Raw genomic sequence first — 22,915 nt, forward strand, 5'->3', positions numbered from 1 at the left:
GGGCCAAGATAACACCTGTTGAACTGGTTTGCTGGCAGCAAAACAGTCAAGCAGTAATTCTACAATTCAGTAATTTGCTGCAATTCTGGTGACACTCTCTGCTCAGGTCCCACTCAGAAAGTGCCTCCTAAAAGTGAGTTTTCAGGAGATACACTGGTTCCAAGTAACAGGACACAGTGGTTAGGAGCAGAAACCCTGGCTACCAGGCTTTGCCACTGTTTAATTATTAACCTCTCTAGGCCTCAGTTTCCCTATCTTGAAGATGGGGATAATAATTCTATCTACCTCACAGAGTGCTTTTGAGGATTAAATAAACTAAGACATGTGACACCCTTAGAACAGTGTTGGCTCATCATAAATATTCAATATGGATGAGCTACTGTTGGTATAGACATTTATGTCTTAATAAGATCATGCTTTACGGCTGGCGCCGCGGCTCACTAGGCTAATCCTCCGCGTGCGGCACCAGTACCCTGGGTTCTAGTCCCGGTTGAGGCACCAGATTCTGTCCCGGTTGCCCCTCTTCCAGTCCAGCTCTCTGCTGTGGCCCGGGAGTGCAGTGGAGGCAGTCTTTGGGCCCTGCATCTGCATGGGAGACCAGGAGAAGCACCTGGCTCCTGGCTTCAGATCGGTGCAGCATGCCAGTCATAGCGGCCATTTGGAGGGTGAACCAACGGAAGGAAAACCTTTCTCTCTGTCTCTCTCTCTCTCTAACTCTTTCAAAAAAAAATCATGCTTTTCTTTCAGCCTAGATAAATTCCATCTCAATGTATAAGAGTAAGCTGTAATTGAAATCTCAGAGATGCTCCCTATAACCTTTGAGAACAACACGGGGAATTTGACCCAGTGGTTCAGCGGCTGGTTAGGATGCCCATGTCCCACATCAGAGGACTTGGGTTTGATGTCCAGCCCCAGCTCCTGACTTCAGCTGCTTATGCAGACCCTGGGAGGCACAGGGACGGCTCGACTGCTACCTACGTGGGAGACACGCATCGAGTTCCTAGCTCCAGCTTCAGCATAGACCAGCCCCAGCCCTTGCAGGTATCAGGGAATGAATCAGAGGATGAAGGCTCTCATTCTTCCTTCTTTATTTCTCTATCTCAAATTAAAAAAAAAAGTAAAGCTATGTGACATTAAATGTTTTGATTTTCAAAACCACAAAAGAAGGTAGATCTTCAGAACTGCACTGATTCTGTTATCAATAAGGCAGTATCTTAGAAAGACAGAACAAAATGGCAAATGAAAACAGTAGAGAATCTGTAAGAAAACTAGAAGATTGATTCAGGAGATCTGACTTAGTAATTCCAGACAGAGAAAAACTAGAAGGTTGAAAACTATTTGAAAAGAAATAAAGATTGATTCCCCCAGAACTGAAAGACATTAGTCTCCAGAATGGAAGGACCATTGGGAATGAAGCTCATGAGTTTAAAACAAAACAAGCATTAAAAATATCAAAAAAGATCCACAAAAGGATAAAACCTCACTACAAGCACTATAAAGTTTGAAAATACTGGTGAGAAAGAATATCTCCTAAGGTTCTAGAGAGCAAAACCAGGCTGCATACAGTCAGTAGTTAGAATGTCTGAAGACTTCTCCAAAGAAACGCTGGAAGTCATAAACAATGGAACACTACCTTCATATGTCAGAAGAAAGCTTATTTCTTACCTAGAATTCACAGATAAGACTAAGAAGAGAACACAGACATCTTCATATAAGCAACATTGGAAAAGATTTACTTTCTGCCTGGACTGTGCTGAGCTGTATTGAAGGCGGTGGCAAAAGAAAAAATCAGTGAAACCAATCCTATATTTGCTTAAAATGTTGATATTTCATTCATCATGGATATTTTGTATTCATTTTGATTTTTTAAAGATATCACATTAAAATATTATTTACCTTGATAACTGAGATGGTGGGTACCCCCTTAAACTTCACATCTGAGGCAAGTGCCTTACTTGTCTCCTACTCCCAGGCTAAGTTCCCATGATCTTTCTTAGGAAGTTACTGAAACCTGTACTTCCCACAAAAAAAAAAAGATAATATCAAAATAGATAAAGCAAGGACATGAGAACAGGTTCCCAACCCAGGAGAAAGAGAAAGGGAGTCTCTGAAATGTCAGTAAAGGGTATCCCCGGGTGACCACTATGCACAAATAACAAAGGCCAAGAGGCTTATATTGGAGCAAGGCAGAAAACAAGAAGTGGAAATTGGTAAATTTATAAGAAAACACTGTGAGGCCGGCGCTGCGGCTCACTAGGCTAATCCTCCGCCTGTGGGTTCTAGTCCCGGTTGGGGCGCCAGATTCTGTCCCGGTTGCCCCTCTTCCAGGCCAGCTCTCTGTTGTGGCCCAGGAGTGCAGTGGAGGATGACCCAAGTGCTTGGGCCCTGCACCCCATGGGAGACCAGGAGAAGCACCTGGCTCCTGCCATCGGATCAGCGTGGTGTGCCAGCCGCAGCAGCCATTGGGGGGTGAACCTTTCTCTCTGTCTCTCTCTCTCACTGTCCACTCTGTCTGTCAAAAAAAAAAAAAAAAAAAAGAAAGAAAGAAAGAAAAAAAAGAAAACACTGTGAGAAGAGCATTTAGGATTGAATTCATGATAAGCAAAATTTTTAAAGCCAAGCAAATGAAAACACAGATTATTATTACCTCCAAATAAAAAAAAAATACAAAAATAGAAAGTAACATTTTATCATTTTTATTTGTCAATTATATCTCAATTTTTAGAAAAATCAAGTAGTGTCTAATCATATTATATAGAGATATAGAAGAAAATATCAAAAGAATCAGTCAAAGGATTGGGAAAACAAATTGTTTTGGGGCTTGTGGATTTGGGAGAAGGGATAGGAAAAAAACTGATTTGGGTGGGTATCAAATCTGATAGTTATCTGACTCTAAACTCTGAACTATGCAAATATATAACTTAGACAAAAAATTTTAATTTTAATGGTGTTTTGATAGGCATCTAACAATTTAGTTGAAACACTTGGCAAGATTTAGAGAAAGCTAGGCCGGCGCCGCGGCTCAATATGCTAATCCTCCGCCTGCGGTGCCGGCACACCGGGTTCTAGTCAGATTCTGTCCCGGTCACTCCTCTTCCTGTCCAGCTCTCTGCAGTGGCCCGGGAGTGCACTGGAGGATGGCCCAAGTCCTTGGGCCCTGCACCCGCATGGGAGACCAGAAGAGGCACCTGGCTCCTGGCTTCAGATCAGTGCGGTGCGCCAGCCGCAGTGGCCATTAGGGGGTGAACCAATGGAAAAGGAAGACCTTTCTCTCTGTCTCTCTCTCTCACTGTCTACTCTGCCTGTCCAAAAAAAAAAAAAAGATTTAGAGAAAGGGAGCTAGAAAACCCATCAAACCAACTGCTAACTCCAGGAAAAACAAAAATAGATGTAGTATTTTACTTGGTTTAGCATTGAACAATATTTATTAGCCATGTCAACATCAACACTGAAGGCAGATTAAACCAAACCTTGTAGTAGTACAGGGAGACAATGAAGGGAGGAGTTGGGGAAAGTCAGTTAAGAAGGCTAACCCACCCTCTATAAAAAGAAGAAATCAAAAGATAACATCTAAAATAGATGTTAACTTACATCTGTAAGTACCAAAACAAACAGCTACAGCAGCGGAAAACAGTCCTCTGGAAGAATGACAAGAATGGGTAAGATCTTTACTATTATATGAATCTTCAAACTCATTGCATTATTTCTTGGGTTAAAATGAAAATTAATTTAAAAAAAACTAGAAACAGGTGACAACTACAAGAGTAACTGGGGTTCCAGGTAAGGAAGGACTTTCTAGAATCTAGATCTATTCAAGGTGGAGCCAGCCTCTGCAAGCACAGCAGTGAGTTCCCTCACTATCCAGTAGAATTACCATATGGCCAACCTATCAGGATTAAGGTAGACCTTTCCAGCTTTGGCTGGGAAGTCAGACTGAATCAGCTTTCCCAATCCTTTCAGCTCCAAGATGCTTTCAATTCTATGCATCTGTGGAAGCTAGGGTGTTATTGTTGTTTATCTCCTAAGTATCTGATCTGGCATTTAATAAGCGTTTCTTCATTCCTATTTTGTTTCTAGTGCTGCACCAGGTCCGGGAGCACAGGTTCAAGTCCCAGCTGCCCCACTTAAGATCCAGCTCCCTGCTAATGCATTTGGGAAGGCAATGGAAGATGGCTCAAGTATTTGAGTCCCTGCCATCCATGTGGGAGACCCAGATAGAGTTCCAGGCTCCTGGCTTTGCCCTGACCCAGCCCTAGCCATTACATCCATTTGAGGAGTGAGCCAGCAGATGGACGATCTCTCTCTCTCTCTCTCTTTTTCCTTTCTCTGTCACTCTGTCTTTAAAATAAATAAAAATAAATCTTTTAAAATAATCATTGAAAGGCAGCACTGGAAAGCCCCTCTGAATTTGTCTGATCCCACTCCCCATTACAGAGATGGAAACTGAGGCACAACATCACACAGCATGTGGGGCACAGTCAGCATCTCATCCAGAGCTTTCCACTCCTGTGCCAGTACTCTTTCCCCCACAATGCTTCCTCTGAACAGCACTTCCTTCAAATCTCTCATCAAAATGAAGCTGATCTTTCCGGGTGTTGGACTGATCTCATGTAGACATCATTGTGCAACAGATCTCACTGCGATTTTCACTGCAGCAAGGGTTGCCAACCTTCCTGGATGTCTGCTCCAGAGGGTATGTGGTGAACTTGCTGGGGATACCCAGTGCGAGTTCACCCAACCCAGACCTCCAAGTCACTCACTAGAACGACCTAAAACAACAGAAATAAGTCAACTGACACTACCCTGTCTCATCATCCCGTGAGATGCGTGAGAATTCTTGGGTACAGAGTCACCGCCTGTGTCATGGTTAAAATCCCCAAACATTTGTAGAGTCCTGCTATTGTTCCTACAGCTATGAGAGAGCCAACATCTGCATGTACCAACATCTCTTTGGAGTATCGCTTCCTGGATCCCTTTCTGCTTGATTTAGTGGGCCTGCCTTCACAACCTGGAAAAAAAAAATCCCATCTTGCTGAACTTCAGCTTCTGTGCACTTTTTTTCTTTTACTAAGAGTCAATATGGGTATTAGACTAGGCCAGTGGGTCTCTACAGGGTGATTTAGCCCCACCCCTAAGAGACATCTGGGGTTGTCACAATTAGGGTGGGGTGCAACTGGCATCTTAGTGGGGTGGAAGCCAGGACTGCCACTTAACATCCTGCCAGGCACACAGCAGCCGGCCCCTCCCAGTACACAAGCATGTGGTCTCAAATGGCAACAGTGCTGCTGTTGGGAAGCCTTGGCCTGGACTCCTTGGCTTCTAGTGACAGGGACTCAGTTCCAACTTGCTTCAAAGGAAGAAGGAAATGAGAGGAAGGGAGGGGTAAGGGGAGAGGGGGAGGGGAAGAGAGAGTATTGGAAAGATATTATTATTGCTAAAGAAAAAGAAAACTGAGCTGAAAAATAACCCTCAGCTGAGTATGCTTGTTGACTAGAATAAGGAATTCAGGCCCTGTCTGGACTACCTCTCCCCTCTCTCTGCCTTGTTTTCTGTTCCGTGACACAGAAGTAGCCATCCTCACTTGGCTTGTAGCCTTACAGATTCACAACCAGAGAGGAAAAGGTCCCTTTTTTATTTTCCCAGACCCACCATCATAAATCCCACAGACAGACTTGATTGGTGAAGCCCGGGTCACATGATCATTCCTCAAACCAATGATGAAGGCCAGAAAGGGTGAAGTCCAGCACAATGATTGGTCTAGCTTGGGTCACATGCCCACCCCTGTGGTGACAGGCGCCAAGTATATTTCCTGAAGTGAGGCAAGAGGATCTGGACAGTCAAAAACAGTACCCATCACAGCGAGGAACGGCAGAGATGGTGCTAGACAAGAGGCAAACGTGCGGACGCCCTGCCCGCTCTTCTGGTTTGCCGTGTGAATCTGCAGCCTTATTGTGACGTGTATATAAAAAATTTTTTGGGGGGGCAGACTGGCACTTTGGCGTAGTGGGTAAAAACGCTGCCTGCCGTGCCAGCATCCCAAATGGGTGCCAGTTCGAGTCCTGGCTGCTCCACTTCTGATCCAGCTCTCTGCTATTGCCTGGGAAAACAGCAGAAGATGGCCCAAGTCCTTGGGCTCCTGCACCTACATGGAGACCTGGATAAAGCTCCTGGCTCCTGGCTCCTGACTTTGGATCGGCGCAGCTCCAGCCATTGCAGCCATTTGGGGAATGAACCAGCAGATGGAAGACTTTCTCTCTTTCTCTCTCTCTCTCTCTCTCTCTCTCTCTCTCTTTCTGCCTTTGCCTTTGCCTTTCTGTAACTCTGCCTTTCAAATAAATAAAATAAAACTTAAAAAAAAAATGGGGGCTGGTGTTGTAGCACTGCTGTTTACAAGGCCAGTATCCGATATCAGAGCTCCTGTTTGAGTCCTGGCTGCTCTGCTTTCAATATAACCTCCTGTTAATGCTACTGGCAAAGCAACAGTAGCTGGACCCTTGAAGGCCAAAGAGAGTATTTGACCCCTGGAACTGGAGACTTGGATGGAGTTCTGGGCTCCTGGCTTCAGCCTGGCCAAACTGTTATAGCCATCTGTGGAGTGAACCAGCAGAAGGAAGAACTCTCTCTCTCTCTCTCTCTCTCTCTCTCTCTCTCTCTCTCAGGTGTGTGTGTGTGTGTGTGTGTGCATGCAAGCCTGTGTGTCTGTTGCTCTGACATTCAAATAAATAAGTCTTTTTTAAAGATTTATTTATTTATTTGAAAGTCAGAGTTAACACACAGAGAGAGGGAGAGGGAGAGAGAGAGAGAGAAGGAGAGAGAGAGAAGTCTTCCATCCACTGGTTCACTCCCCAGTTGGCCGCAATGGCCAGAGCTGCGCTGATCCAAAGCCAGGAGCCAGGAGCTTCTTCCGGGTCTCCCATGTGGGTACAGGGGCCCAAGGACTTGGGCCATCTTCCACTGCTTTCTCAGGCCATAGCAGAGAGCTGGATTGGAAGTAGAGCAGCCGGGACTCGAACCAGTGCCCATATGGGATGCTGGTGCTTCAGGCCAGGGCATTAACCTACGGCGCCACAGTGCCAGCCCCTCAAATAAATAAGTCTTAAAAAAAGGAGATAGATGATGTTGAGAAATCCCCAACAATATGAAAGATAGACCAAAATTTTGATATTGTTCATTTAATAACTACTTCTGGAGTGTCTGCTATGTCAGGCATCTGTGGCTCCTCTCTGCCCCTGTGTAACTTACCTTGCAGTGGATGCAGCTGCATTGTAGTGACTGAAGGATTTCTGACTATGTAGCCCACCAGAAGCCTATACCTCTCAGCCCTGGCCAACGTCTCCAGTCCCAAGAGAACTCACACCCACACACTCTGGGTCCTGCCGAAGAAAGGGCAGCTTGCAATCCCGGAACTTACCAGCTGCCTGCACCTCTTCTACTCGGAGCCCTCTTGCCCCCCCTGCATTTGTATCACCTCTTCTGGGGAACCTCCTTGGGTGGTTCTTGCTCCTTCCCCATAGATTTAGTCTTTCCTTCCCAACCCTAGAACCTCATACAGACGTCTGCCACATAGCACCTCTCCCTTTGAGTTGGAATTACTTGTTTGCGTCACTGCTTTCTTTACTGGGCAATTAAAATTCTCCAGGGAAAGGAAAAGTTCTTACTTAGCTGGGAAGTTTCAGGACTTGACAACCACCACACACACACACCTGACACCTGCTTTCCTCCTCTGCTCCCCTTCCTCAGGGAGTGGCATCCCATCCTCCCAGTTACTTAAGCCAGAAAGCTGGTGTCATCCAGTGAGTCCCTCTCCTTCTCCTCCCACATCCAACCAAAGTCCATCAAGTCTACCTCCATGCACACCCTCACCTCTGGAAAAATCGGTTACTTCCTTTGGTCCGGAGCAAGCTTGCCTCATCACTCCTAGGCTGGGTTGCTCCTTGTTCAGGGTTTGCTTGAATCCTGCCCTCCTCCAGGCTGAGTGTCCATTGTCTGTGCAGTCTCAGTCTCCTGTGTTTCCTAGTTTATACAGCAATTGTCCTTCACCCCTCTGAACTATCAGCTCGGAGGGAGCAGACTCCTGTTCAGGACTGCCTTTCCTGCTCCCAGCCATTGTCTAAAGAGTCTAAATAAGTGCAAGAGCAAATTCCTTTGGAGACAGAAAGCCTGGATGCCACTCAAATCTGCCCAGAAATCGGTCAGTCACTACATACTTAATGTCGCTGAGCCTCAATGCTTTCATCTGTGAAACAGTCGTCATAATTCCTACCCAATCTACCTCCAGGATTGAGCATAAAGATCAAATGGTATAATAAACTTGAAAGCTATCTGTAACTTCTAAGTGGTTTTAAATATGTAAGGGATTATTTGTAAGTGTTTTCTCTTGGGCCCCTGCACCCACGTGCGAGACTTGGAAGAAGCTCGTGGCTTCTGACTTCAGCTCGGCCCAGCTCCAGCCATGGTGGCCATTTGGGGAGTGAACCAGCAGATGGAAGACCTCTCTCTCTCTCCCTCCCTCCCTCTCACTGTCTGTAACTCTACCTCTCAAATAAATAAATTTAAAAAAAGAAGAGAAAAAAATTGACCTCAAGGGGAGAATTCAATAGAATCAAAGGCTTTGTGCACAAATCTGTACAGTATTACTCACAAATAAGCAAAAACAACAAAGACCTACAGCAGTAGGAAAATTAAAGGATGTAACATCCACTGAATGAAATATTTAACAGCCATTAAAAGCAACCATTTGGGGCTCATGGCTGTAACACTCTTGGTCCCATCCACAAAGGCCCTGTGAGTCCTGTTGGATCGGTTCTTCCTGATCAGCCAACCTCTCAGAATAGATCCTTGCTCAAATGTTGTGGGTTTTTTGTTTTTGTTTTGTTTTGTTTTTGCTCAAATGTTTAAGAAGGTCAAGGCCAAGTTCGCCAAGGTATTCCCAATGGAGGTTTTCAGCTTAAGTAAGAGTCCATGAGACACCACGTGGCAGTGGATTGGCAGGCAGAGGCAATGAGCACTCCACTACTACAGGAGCTTGGTAACTTACTGTCAACCCTACTCACAGTGGGACTGTCCACATTCTGCTGGCCTCGATGGAAACTGCAGACACCTAGAATGTGGCTGTGTCTTCTGAAGCCAGCCAGTCCCAGTCAAAATTAAGAGGATAGCCAGACCCTTCAAGGTAGAAGGAACTAAGCATACTGGAAGAGATGAGGGCCTTTGATTGATGCTATGCTCCGTGTAACTGAAAGAGGATTCCAAAGAACTATGTTACTATGCTTCTCATGTTCACGTTAATGTACTACCTTCCCCTGGAGGACAGAGCAGTCCTAGGACTTGCGTGCAACCAATAGAATATATCAGAAGTGACGCTGTATGATTTCTGGGGCTAGATCAGAAGAACCCTTGGAGCTTCTACTGAGACTCCTGGAACATTCTCTGAGAGCCCTGAGCTACCATTTAAAAAGGCTACTGTGTTGGAGAAGCCGCACGTTGGCTTTCTGGTTAACAGTCCCTGCAAAGCTCAGCCTTCTAGCCATTCCCAGTAAGGCATCACACAGATGAGTGAGGCTGTCTTGGCTCCTCCACACCAGCTCATCCACAACTTAAATCCATCCAAGTGACCTAAGCCAATGCTACTCAGAACAAAAGAATCCCTCAGCAGATGCTGGTCCAAAATTCTGACCCACAAAATTACAAGACACAATAAAGCAGTTGTTGTTTGAAGCCACTGAGGGGGGTAATTAACACAGAACCAGCATATCACCTTTGGAGAAGGTTTGAGAATAAATTCCTAATCCCAAAACCAGATAGGTAAAGGAAAAGAGTTAAGTACTTGCCCTGCCTTTCCTATTGAACTGTACTTCAGAGTTACCAAATAGTTGAGGAGATCAAGTTCTTCTTTATAGAAGAATTACAGCTGGAAAGGGAAGGAGGAATATTGGAATTAGACTATAGGTACAGGCATTTGGCCTAGTGGTTAGATACCCACATCCCACATCAGAGTTGCGGGTTCAATACCTGGCTCCAGTTTCTGACTCCAGCTTTCTACTCATGCAGACCAGAGGAAGCAGTCACGATAGCTCGTGCAATTGGGGCCCTGCCACTAACATGGGAGATCCTGACTCCCAGCTTCCAATCTGCCCGGTCCTAGCCATTGTGAGCATTTGGGGACTTAGAAGCAAATTAGGGGCTGGCGCTGAGGCATTGCAAGTAGAGCCGCTGCCTGCAGTGCCGGCATCCCATATGGGCTCCAGTTCAAGTCCCAGCTGCTCCACTTCCCATCCAGCTCTCTGCTATGGCCTGGAAAAGCAGTAGAAGATGGCTCAAGTCCTTGGGCCCCTGCACCCATGTGGGAGGCCTGAAGAAAGCTCCTGAGTCCTGGCTTCAGAACCTTCAGATCAGCGCAGCTGTGGCCTTTGCAGCCATCTGGGGAGTGAACATCTGGGGAGTTAACCAGCAGATGACTTCTCTCTCTCTGCTTCTTCCTCTCTGTAACTCTGCCTTTCAAATAAATAAATAAATCTTCAAAAAAAAAAAAAAGCAAACTAGCAAATGGAAGCTCTGTCTGTTGATCTCTGTTGCTAATGCCTTAAAAAAGGGGGGGGGGGGTGGCGCCATGGCATAGCAGGTAAAGCTGCCGCCTTCAGTGCCAGCATCCCATATGGGCACCAATTCGAGACCCAGCTGCTCCACTTCCGATCCAGCTTTCTGCTATGGCCTGGGAAAGCAGTAGAAGATGGCTCAAGTCCTTGGGCCCCTGTACCCACATGGGAGACCCGGAAGAAGCTCCTGGCTCCTGACTTCAGATCAGCACAGCTCTGGCTGTTGCGGCCAATTAGGGAGTGAACCAGCAGATGGAAGATCTCTTTCTCTGCCTCTCCTTCTCTCTCTGTGTAACTCTTTCAAATAAATAAATAAATCTTTTTAAAAAAAAAAAGTAAAGGAAAAATGGGAACCTAGTGATTTAAAGAGACAAGAAATATAACAATAAAATTCAGTGTGTGTAGAATGTCTCTGGATTCGAGACATAATACATATATTTGAACACTGCTTGATATTGAGAAATTAGTCTTCATTTTTAAGAGTGATATTATGGGTAATCTTTTAAAGATAAAAGATTTATTTAGAGGTAAAAGATATGTGTGTATCCCAAAACACCTGAGATCTCCTTCAAAATAATCCAACGGTGAGAGGGTAGGAATGGATGGGGTGTAACAAAGGAAGACTGGCTATAGACTATCAGTCAAGCAGGGTGATGGGGACGTGGAGGCGTAATACTCTAATATCACTAAGGATTGTATATAACTCAAATTTCCATTAAAAAATACAACCTCGTAGTAGCTTTTGCCAAAAAAGAACAGAGCAGATGAGGGGTGAGGAGTTCCCAGTGAAGCATCGATGAGTGATCTGAGTGCAGTAAAGACTCTTCCCCTCCCCCGGCACTTACAGGACTGGAAACCTAGAGGCGTCTGAAGTCACATTTTAAGGATGCATAATGGAGGGGAGTTTGGAGAGGGAACAAAATTATTAAGGAGGATTACACTGTCACCACTTGACACAATGGATTGCTGCTTTCAACTGCCCTAAACGAGTCTTACTTCATACCAGAGCTGCAACTCAAGGAGGCGTCACCACGGGAAATGGATCCTGCCCAGGAGACCAAATCTTTCTTCCTGGCTGGGCCTTTGAGTGCAGGCTCCCTGCCTATCCAGCAAGAGAAAGGATGTGGCCCTCAGAATGCACTTGAAATGCCTTTCCTTCCCACGGTGTCTTTGTGGCCAGGGTGTCTTGACAGGCACAGGAACCAAGGCGCCCCTGGATAAAGTGGCTGTCCTGCCTCCACGGGGCTGGAGAACCAAGCAGGTTACTGCTGTGTGTGTGTGTGTGTGTGCACATGCAGCGGGGCGGGGTGGGGGGTAGTCTCTGTTTGCTCCAGATGCACTGAGAAGCAGGGTAGAATGGAGTTAGCCAAGGGGCTCTGGAGACAGCTGGTCTTGGTCAGTTACACAACCTCTCTATGCCTCACTCCCTATTTAACAAGTAGGGATGATAACTTTCACCTCCCATCTTGTTGGAACAACAAATTAGACAAAGTATGTTAAAGTACTCAGCTTAGGAGCTGGCACCATGGCACAGTAGGTTAATCCTCCGCCTGTAGCACTGGCATCCCATATGGGCGCCAGTTCTAGTCCCGCTTCCCCACTTTCAATCCAGCTCTCTGCTGTGGCCTGGGAAAGCAGTGAAGGATGGCTCAAGTGCTTGGGCCCCTGCACCCGCATGGGAGACCAGGAAAAAGCACCAGGTTCCTGCAGGGCTTCACATCGGCGCAGCTCTGGCCATTGCAGCCATTTGGGGAGTGAACCAACGGAAGGAAGACTTCTCTCTCTGTCTCTCCCTCTGTAACTCTACCTCTCAAATAAATAAATAAAATCTTTTAAAAAAATAAATAAGAAGATAAAGTACTCAGCATGGTACCCAGCACAGAACATAGCACCCTCAATTAAAAGCACTATAATTGATGTCTCCATAAATAAATCCAAGGATCACTAGGTTCTTCCCAATCTTTCATGTCTGAGGACATAGTCACTTATACAGCAAGCTCTAAGGTGGAGATATATCTGATTTTGGACTTGGAGGCTAAAGTTAGCTCCTTAGGCAAAAACTCAGCATAGTCAAAATTACTCTTGGAAATCCCTCCACCATTGGCTGACCGCCCAATCATTTGCTTCCCCATTCAGAGATGCTGCGGTGGGCGTGGAGGAGGCTGCATGACCTGGGTAATGGGGTGCCAGTGGCTGACAGATCTCTCGGGATGTGGCTTCTTTCTCCTCCAAGAATCTGGAATGTGGATGCTCCACACTCTTCCATTGCAAACACACTTGTGCTCCTTCCCTTGCCCTAGCCCTGTGCCCTGATTCTGGATCAGAAAACAGAAGCAGCGTCGGCAGTCACTTTGCATCAGGTTCTTGGGTGCCGTGGGATGGTCATCGCCCAGTGACTAGGAAGGGGCATGCTTCCCTGTGGCAGCCAGGCCCCCACGACCTCTCCTCATCATTCCACACCTACCACGAACAAGGTGTTGTGCTGAGTGTCGGCAGGGGTGGAGGGAGTGGAAGGTGGCTTCCCCCTAGGGCAGTGCAGGCCTCAGCAACAGTAAAATATGGTTGAAAGGCCCCAGAAAGGGCCAGAGATGGGCTACAGTAGGGGGCAGAAAGAGTGCCCCTACCTCCATAGGTGATATTGGACCTGGTCCTTGGAGAATAGGGAAGATTTGAAGGGCAAAATGTTGAGAAAGGGATATTCAGGTAGAGTGCAGAGGCAGGAAAGCTGGGCTGTGTAAGATGGCATGGTTGGCTGAAGGGGGAGGTGGGGCTGGAACGGTCACTGGGTCTGGTGACAAAGGCCTCAAGGTCAGGCCACGGAGCATGGACGTGGCTGTGTAGGCAGCAGAGCTGAAGGACTGGAGCTGTGGTTGGGAAGAGGCCCCCAGCTGGGCAGGACGTCCCCTTCCCCATACGGTCCCTGCCCCACACCCTTTCACGGGGCACTGCACAGCCTCGGAAAGCCCGAGCTGTCAACCTTTCAGCCCTGGGTCAGTCCTTTCCACAGTGACTTCAACGGCCACTTTGGGATCAAGAAAGGCAACCATTCAGGTTTCTCTGTACAACCGCCTTTCCCCTCTAGAGAATCACACGAAGATGGTGTGGGAGTGGGGAGGAGCTGACCGCTAGCCACACAGGAGAAGACGGCCCTTGGGAAAGTGGCAGACTAATCCGAGGGCTCTCTGCTGTGAAACACCGAGCCACGCTGGATAAAAGTTTTCATCATGTTAAACACACAGCTGGGCTCACAGGAAAGTGACGGCATCTTTGCGGTCGACACAAAGAGAAGGCTGGATGCTGCAGCAGACAGGAAAATGCAGCAGCCTTGCGCCGCGTGAAGCAGGAGACGTCAGGGAAGCAGAACTGGCAGGTGTCCTTCCACGCAGGAGGGGAGCCCGTGGACTGTGCTGGGAGGCCCCTGAAAGCCTCAGTCTGCAAGTGCTCCGGAGTCCCTGGCTGCTGCCTACTCCAGTGCTCAGAAAAGCCACAACGTTGTGTCTGGGGAAACACATGGGGCGGTGGAAAGAGCCCCTGATCTGGCTCTGTGGCTAACTTCCCACATGACTTCTTCCCTTCTGTAAGTCTCAATTATATCATCTTTTACATGGAAATAATAACACAACAACCTCCCAGAGCTGCTACAAGTACTCACCCATTCATTCAACAAAACTATCTGAAGCAGGGTGTGTGACAAGTATTAGGATATCAGGTTGAACAGGCTAAAAATCCCTACAGAGTGAACAGGTGAAATACAGAATGATCTGGAAACCTAGTGAGAGAGAGCAGTATGGGGCAGGGAGGAGGGAGCTCTCCCCAGTGTGGCCAGGAGTGCTGGCAGGAACCAGGGGGTATGGTGCCTGAGATGAGTTGTAAGAAAAGAGTAGGAGGCCAGCGCCGCGGCTCACTAGGCTAATCCTCCGCCTGCGGCGCCGGCACCCCGGGTTCTAGTCCCGGTTAGGGCGCCAGATTCTGTCCCGGTTGATCCTCTTCCAGTCCAGCTCTCTGCTGTGGCCTGGGAAGGCAGTGGAGGATGGCCTAGGACCTTGGGCCCTGCACCCACATGGGAGACCAGGAGGAGGCACCTGGCTCCTGGCTTCGGATCGGCCATTTTAGGGGTGAACCAACGGAAGGAAGACCTTTCTCTCTCAGCAGAAGGGGAGGTGGGCATTCGGGGAATGAGCGAAGTCCACCGTCTGAGGCAGCACGGCGCGCAGGTGCACAGGGGCCGCACATGGCGCAGTGCTGCTGAGTGGGGTGCGGTGAGAGAAGGGCAGTAAGGACACAGCTCATGTGACTGGAAGGCAAAGCCTTGGGTAGGCCCAAAGCAAGCAAACATGAGCTTCGGAGAAATTCCTCTCTCCATGCGATAACTCACAATCCTCTTCCCACCGCCATGAAGCCCAGGGGCATCACAGGCACAGGCGCCGAGCTCCCCCACAGAGCAGAGCCTGAGGCAGAGAGCGGATGAGCTACTCCTCCATTTGCAGCGAGAGTGAAGGACAAAGGGAGCAAGGCAGGAAGGAGGGAGGGCCGAGAGACAAGGGTGTGCTATGGAGATGGCCGCAGCCAACTATGCACCTTATTACTCAATCTCACAGAAGTGGCCCCTCAGAAACCGTGAAATATGGGTCCGGTCACCTTTTTCCCACAATGGAGGGAAATGTCTGTGCCAAACCTGGGAAAGTTGCAGGCAAACCAGGATGAGCTGATCAGCCTAGGTTCAGGAACGGTGAGTTTGAGGATAGAAACGTGGGGAGACAAGGAAGGTCACACTTATTTCAATTCCTTTATGAAATAGGACATACAGATACGAGGCAGGAAGCTTTTAAATGTGGCATGAATAGTTGTTGGAAAGTGGAAAGATGAGTAAAAAAAAGTTGTGGTATAGTAGGTTAAGCTGCCGCCTACAACACCAACGACCTGAGTCCCAGCTTCTCCATTTCCAATCTAGCTCCCTGCTAATACGTCTGGGAAAACAGCAGAAGATGGTTCAAGTGCTTGGGCCCCTGCCACCCACATGGGAGACCCGGATGAAGCTCCTGGCTTTGGCCTGGCCCAGCCCTGGTTGTTGCAGCCAATCTTTCTCTGTCTCTCTTCTCTCTCTCTCTCTCTCTCTCTCTCTAACTCAAATAAATGCATATAACTTTCTCTGTAACTTTCAAAAAATACACAAATTTAAAAAAGATTGAAAATGGCACTAGGAGACTGAGACTGAAGACCCCGAAGTTGTTGTCTGACATTAAGGTGTTCGTTTGTTCATTCATTCATTCATTCATTCGCTGACTCACTTTGGGTCATGTCGGTGATTGCTGGTTCCCACTAGGAACACTGATCAGCAATTCAGTCTTGGCCACAGAGACACGAGTCAGAGTCTCACCGGACCTCAGAGCTCCAAGCTGTCAGCCAGGATAATGACCCCGTCATTGCCACACCCCTTACACTACTGAGCGAGCTCACCTTCCACCAAAGCCTCCACTTCTGGCTGGGTGCTGATGATCCCCAGAGCCCTGGTCCCAGTCCAGCACCTTCCCTGGGCTTCAGCCTGCATACATGCAACAGGCAGATCCACCTCAACATGTGCACACCCATACTCACCGTCTCTACCCACAAACCTGCCCAAGCACGACAGTGGGTCTTCCCAGACAATCTGTGTACACAGAGATACCAAGTTACCCTTCTACTTCCGTGCTTGGTTCAGGAAATGCCATCCCCAAAGGCTTCCCCTTGAGGTCAGCAAGCGTGACTTTCAGGGGCTACATGTAGGAAAGTCTGGAGGAAATGAGCTCTAGGAAAGAAAAGGTGGAAAAACATCGCATCCAGGGAATGAAAGAAGGTCAGCGTAACTGAACTGGAGAGCACCAGAGGGGCTTTGTAGATGAGGGTGGACTGGTTCAAAAAGAAGCCAGGGAGGTAAACGGGAGCTGGATCACACAGGGCTTTGCAGCCCAGGTTCAGAATTGATATCTCATTCTTGGAACACTGAAAAGCCACTTAAGGGTTGGTTTAAAAAAAAAAAGAAGAAGAAGATTTATTTATTTATTTATTTGAAAGGCAGAGTTATGGAGAGTTAGAGGCTGAGAGAGAGTAAGGTCTTCCACCTGCTGGCCCATTCCCCAAGTGGCTGCAACAGCCAGAGCTGAGCCGCTCTGAAGCCAGGAGCCAGGAGCCTCCTCTGGGCTCCTGATGGGGGCACAGGGGCCCAAGCACTTGGGCCATCTTCCACTGCTTTCCCAGACCATAGCAGAGACCTGGATTGGAAGTGGAACAGCGGGACTAGAACAGAACTAGTGCCCATATGAGATGCCGGCACTGCAGGTTGCAGCCCCATCCACTATGCCACAGTGCCAGCCCCAAGCCATTTAAAGATTTTAAGCAGAAAAGTTGTCCTGTTAGGGTTCTTCAAAGAAACAGAACCAATAGGATACACAGATATAGATACATGGAACGGTGTTTATTATGAGGGGTTGGCTCACGTGACTGTGAAGACCGAGTAGTCCCATGATCTTCTGTCTGCAAGCAGGAGGCCCAGCAGAGCCACTAGGGTAGTTCTAGCCTGAGCCCACAGGCTTGATGTTCAGGAGAGCCGACAGTGCAAGTCCCAGGCCAAGTCCAGAAGCCCAAGAACCAGACGCACTGAAGTCCAAGGGCAGCAGAGGATGGACATCCAGCCCCAAAGAGGAAGAGAAATCGCCACCCCTCCACTTGTTTGTTCTACTTAGGCCCTTTGTGGATTGGTGAAGGTGGATCTTTTTCTTGCTGTTTACTGATTCAAATGTTAATCTCTTCTAGAAACACCTTACAGACACACCCAGAAATAATGTTTTGCCCGCTATCTGGCCAACCCTTAGAAGTCCAGTCAAACTGACACAGAAAATTAATCATCGCGGTTGGCACCATCTCTAAATGATCATGCTGGCTGCTGAGTGGACAACGGAAAGCAGAGGAACAGGACAAGGGCAGGGCAGCAGTAAGAGGGCAGCTGCAATAGTGTGGGTGCACGTTGATGTTGGGAGGACCAAGGTATAATAGTGATGACGAAGAGATGTTTCAGATTTTTGATTAGTTTTAGAGGGATATTCAACATTCTAGATATCACTCAAATTCTAGAAGGAATGAGTGTAGCAGTCACAACAGAAAGCAAGGAGGACCCTCCCAATCCACCCTCCCCACTCCACCTCAGTGCCCAGTGTTAAAGAGGAAAGATGTCTTCACTTGAGTGGGTTGCAGAAGCAGTGTTATGAGCAGACAGTCTGCTTCCGTTTGATGCAGAAAGGGAAGCAAATAATTCACTCAAGAGGTTGAGGATACTGGAGAGAGCGTGACTGATGGCCTCTGAGTTCCCAAACCCAGAGAAGTGCCGAGAGGGTTGGGGAACTGAGTCAGATCAGAGACTGTTCAGAGGAGCATGGGGGTCAGAGTCCCCTTGACTTGAGGAGCCTGGGTTTCTGGAGACAACTAAGGCAAACACACACACAAAGCATCTCGGGATTCGTCTCGAGGGTCTCCTAGGGATGGACTTGAGACCCAAGGCACGCGGCCGGTGGGCACCGGTCCTCTCCTGTGACTGTGAGTGGTTCCCAAACCACAGGGTGAGTCCCTTGAGGGTCCGTTCTCTCAGATGATGGCCACTGCAGTCCACTAGGAGGGCTCCTGGGAGGGCCATGCACCCTGAAACTGGATCCTTGGGGCCATTCTCCCCTCTGGTGGTGCAGTGCTATGCTAATCTGGAGCACAAGATGCTCAGAATGGCCATATTGGTTCTGAGTGCTGGGGGGCGGGGGGGGGGGGGGATGGCAGGCAGGCTCCCAAATCAACCTGCACAAGTGGCATTGGTGTAAACACCATGGCAGGTCTCTGTTGGAATCAACAGACCCAGCCCCAAGTTGTCTGGGAGAATTTTAATTTCCTATCTTGATAGTAATCTAAATGAATAACAAAATCATATTCCATAGCATCTAGATGTAGTGCCAACAGATAAAATATAGGACTCCCAGTTGAATGTGGATTTCAGATAAACAGAGAATACTTTATTTAGTATAAATATATCCCAGATATTACATGAGGCATACTAAAAATTATATTTTATAACTATCACCACACGACATCAGTGCCTGTTTGTATACACTTATTATGTAACAAGGAGATTTATAATAAGGTTCATATGATTATGAGGCTTATTATAAGGCTCATAAAAATCAGGGAGGCTGGCAGGTTTCAATTTCAAGTTTCAATTGGCAGAGTGGGTCAGCCAGCTGGAGACCCAGGAGAGCCTTCCAGTCCTTGTCCAAAGTCCCGAGGCCCAGAAAGATGGTGATATCATTTAAGTCCAAAAGCCTCCAGATTCAAGACCCAGGAAAAAAAAGAAAGAAAACCAATTTTTCATTTTAAAAGCAGTTGGGTAGGAAGGACTATCTCTCTCTCCTTTTTTTAAAAAAAATATTTATTTTCATCTTATCTAAAAGGCAGAGAGATACATAGAGAGAGAGAGAGAGAGAGAGAGAGAGAGAGAGAGAGAGAGATCTTTATCCACTGATTCACTCCCCAAATGCCGGCAACTGCCAGGAGCCTGGAACTCCACCCAGGTATCCCACACAGGTGACAGGGACCCAAGCGCTGGAGCTTCACTTAATGCTTCCCTTCAATTCCAAGTGCACTCAATCCCAGGCACTCCAATATGGGATGCAGCCATCCCACGTGGCATCTTAACCACTGTGCAAAACGCCCACCCCAGGATTCTCTCTTAAATCAAGGAAGGATCAGCCTTTTGGTTCTATGCAAGCTTCAACTGATTGAGTGAAGCCAACCCACAGTGAAGAGTGCTTTACCCAGTATGCTGATTTAAATGTTAATCTCATCCAAAACCACCCTCACAGAGACATGCAGAATAAACCCTGACAGGAGATCTGGGCACCTAGGAGCCCAGCCAAGTTGACAAATGAAATTAAGCATAAGGGCTGGCTGTGATGCTGTCATCCCCATACAGGCACTGGTTGGAGTCCCAGTTGTTCCACTTCCAATCCAACTCCCTGCTAATGCACCTTGGAAAGCAGCATAAGATGACCCAAGTGCTTCAGCCCCTACACCCATATGGGAGACCAGGAAAAAGCTCCAGGCTCCTGACTTCGGCCTGGCCCAGTCCTGGCCCAGTCCTGGCCATTGCAGACATTTGGAGGATGAAACAGTGGACAGGAGGAATTCTCCCCCCTCCCCTTTCTCTTTATCGCTCTATAACTTTGCCTTTCAAATAAACAAAAAACAAATATTTACAAAAAAGGAAATTAACCATCACAGTGCCCATGTGTGCACTGCTTATGATGGCACTGGGATTACTGTGAATAGCACAAAAAAAGTGTAGAAATACATAGCCCTTCAGCAATCAAAATCTATTGTCCAATTCAACAAAGTAGCCATTCCAATCATTGACAAATGATTGAGGTTCTGACATGGTTTTGCTTTCACTTACTCTTTCACATAAAGGAAAATATCAACTAGAATTCTTGTTGGAATTGCTCTCATTCATCAGTGGCAATCCTAGTGTTGTGATGGATAGGATAATTTGGTAAAAACAGAGCATTTGAAAATCACTTGCTACACAGAGTTTACAATAAAGAGTAATGTGTAAAAAAAAAAATGATGGCACTGGGACCAAGAGGTGGTATTTTCACTGTAATAGTTACTGACAAAAGAGAGGCAGACCTAATGTTGAGCTGTGATATGGTCATGCTGACTGAAGACAAAACACACACACAGCCTTGGAAGAAGCAAGCATGCTGAAATTTCAAACACAGAAAGGCTGTGGGAGCACTGAGGTATCCACACACATGGTATCACAGGCATGAAAACTTCAGAGTACCCGCCCCGTAATAGGTCTGCTGCACAGCAACACTGCACACAGCCGTCCAGTGTCAGAAAGGACAAAAATCCATTGTATGAAATGTATTGGTTTAGGGCCGGCACTGTGGTATAGCTGGTAAAGCCGCCGCCTGCAGTGCTGGCATCCCATATGGATGCTGGTTCAACACCCGGCTGCTCCACTTCCAATCCAGCTCTCTGCTATGGCCTGGGAAAGCAGTAGAGGATGGTCCAAGTCCTTGGGCCCCTGTACCTGCATGGGAAGACCCGGAGGAAGCTCCTGGCTCCTGGCTCCTGGCTTTGGATTGGCACAGCTCCAGCCTTAGTGGCTAATTGGGGAGTGAACCAGCGGATAGAAGACCCCTCTCTTTTTCTCTCTCTGCCTCTCCTTCTCTCTCTGCATAACTCTGACTTTCAAATAAATAAATAAGCCTTTCAAATAAATAAATAAATCCAATCTGCTAGTATTCTTAGTTTGAGAAACACCTGTAATCATGTGAAAGTATTTATGGCCTCTTTTTAAGGGGATTTGTGGTTTAGAGCAGTTTAGAGCAGAATTCTGCTTTGCAGAATTCACTGAACTAGATATTATTAAATGGGTTTTTAATAACAAATGGAAAACAGTGTGTACTATAATGCTACACTAGATTTAGAAAATATTGCATGTTGTATCTCCTCTCAGATATACACAAAACATTTTAATAGCTACATGACTGAGAATTCTGATAGGAAAAGATGTCGGCTGGTTTTACACTCAGTGTTTCCAGAGTTTATTTGAGCAAAGAACACCTCTGTTGCAGTAATTATCAACAAAATAAGAAAAAGCTGTCTTTAAAAAACAATTTGGAAAACACTCATCTATCACACTATATAGAATAGGGATATTCTATTCAACACTTAGAATCTAGTGATGTCTCTGGCCATCTTAGGTAATACTTTTAAAAGCCTAAGACAAGGGCCGGCGCCTGCGGCTCACTAGGCTAATCCTCCGCCTTGCGGCGCCGGCACACCAGGTTCTAGTCCTGGTCGGGGCGCCGGATTCTGTCCCGGTTGCCCCTCTTCCAGGCCAGCTCTCTGCTGTGGCCAGGGAGTGCAGTGGAGGATGGCCCAAGTGCTTGGGCCCTGCACCCCATGGGAGACCAGGATAAGTATCTGGCTCCTGCCATCGGATCAGCGCAGTGCGCCAGCCATTTGAGGGTGAACCAACGGCAAAGGAAGACCTTTCTCTCTGTCTCTCTCTCACTGTCCACTCTGCCTGTCAAAAAAGAAAAAAAAAAAGAAAAGAATATTCCAGAACTACAGTGGTGATGGTTGCATAATACTGTGAATATACTAAATGTTGCTGAAATGCACACTTTAAAATGGTGAATTTTGTGTTCTGTGTATTTGAAATTTTTAAAACCACAATAAGATATCCCATACATCTATCAAAATGGTAAAAATGAAAAATAATAAAAGGATGACCAAACTCAGAGTTTGCAAAGACGCAAAGTCTCTACCATATATCATACGGGAACATATGGTACAGTCACTCTGAAAAACACTTTGGTGGTTCCTTACAAAGCTCAACACACACCATACTCCTCTCCTAGGTATCCCAGAAAAGAAAGCACACGCCCACAGAATCTTGTAAACTGTGTTCATAGCAACTTCCCTAACAAAGCCCCAAACTGGAAACAACCAAAGTCCATCAGCAGAGGAGTGGATAAACAAACTGTACAATATCCATGGAATGGACTATTACTTAGCCATCTGAAAAGAGCGAGCTATTAACTCATGCCAACAGTCTAGATGGCCCTCAGAATTAAAGGGCCAAACAGAAATGTGTCCATACTGTATGATCCCATTTCTTTTTTTTTTTTTTTTTTTTTTTACAGGCAGAGTGGACAGTGAGAGAGAGAGACAGAGAGAAAGGTCTTCCTTTGCCATTGGTTCACCCTCCAATGGCCGCCACGGCCGGCGCACTGTGGTTGGCGCACTGCGCTGATCCGATGGCAGGAGCCAGGTACTTCTCCTGGTCTCCCATGGGGTGCAGGGCCCAAGCACTTGGGCCATCCTCCACTGCACTCCTGGGCCACAGCAGAGCTGGCCTGGAAGAGGGGCAACTGGGATAGAATCTGGCACCCCGACCGGGACTAGAACCCGGTGTGCCGGTGCCACAAGGCAGAGGATTAGCCTAGTGAGCCAAGGCGCCGGCCGATCCCATTTCTATAACATTTTAGGGAAGGTAAACTGAGCTATGGTGACAAGAGCAGATCAGTGGTTGCATGGTGACACGGGAAAGCGGGTGGGAGGGGACAGGAGGGAGGGACTTCAAAGGCACTCAATGGAACTTCTGTAGGTAATGGACATTCACCATCACGATCCTGGCAATGACCTCACATTTAGCAAAACTTACCAAATTATGTACTTTAAATACATGGAGTTTATTGTATGTCAATTATATCTCAGTGAAGTTCACAAAAAAC

At 47.2% G+C, this 22,915-nt stretch overlaps 1 long non-coding RNA gene across 3 annotated transcripts in view; it reads right to left on the reverse strand.

The window, feature by feature from the left end:
* Positions 1-22,915, reverse strand: part of LOC138844781 (uncharacterized) — a 78,413-nt gene that overhangs the window by 53,540 nt on the left and 1,958 nt on the right. The window lies entirely within an intron of this gene.

This window comes from Oryctolagus cuniculus, chromosome 1 (genome assembly GCF_964237555.1).
Source record: "Oryctolagus cuniculus chromosome 1, mOryCun1.1, whole genome shotgun sequence".
Lineage (NCBI taxonomy): Eukaryota > Metazoa > Chordata > Mammalia > Lagomorpha > Leporidae > Oryctolagus > Oryctolagus cuniculus.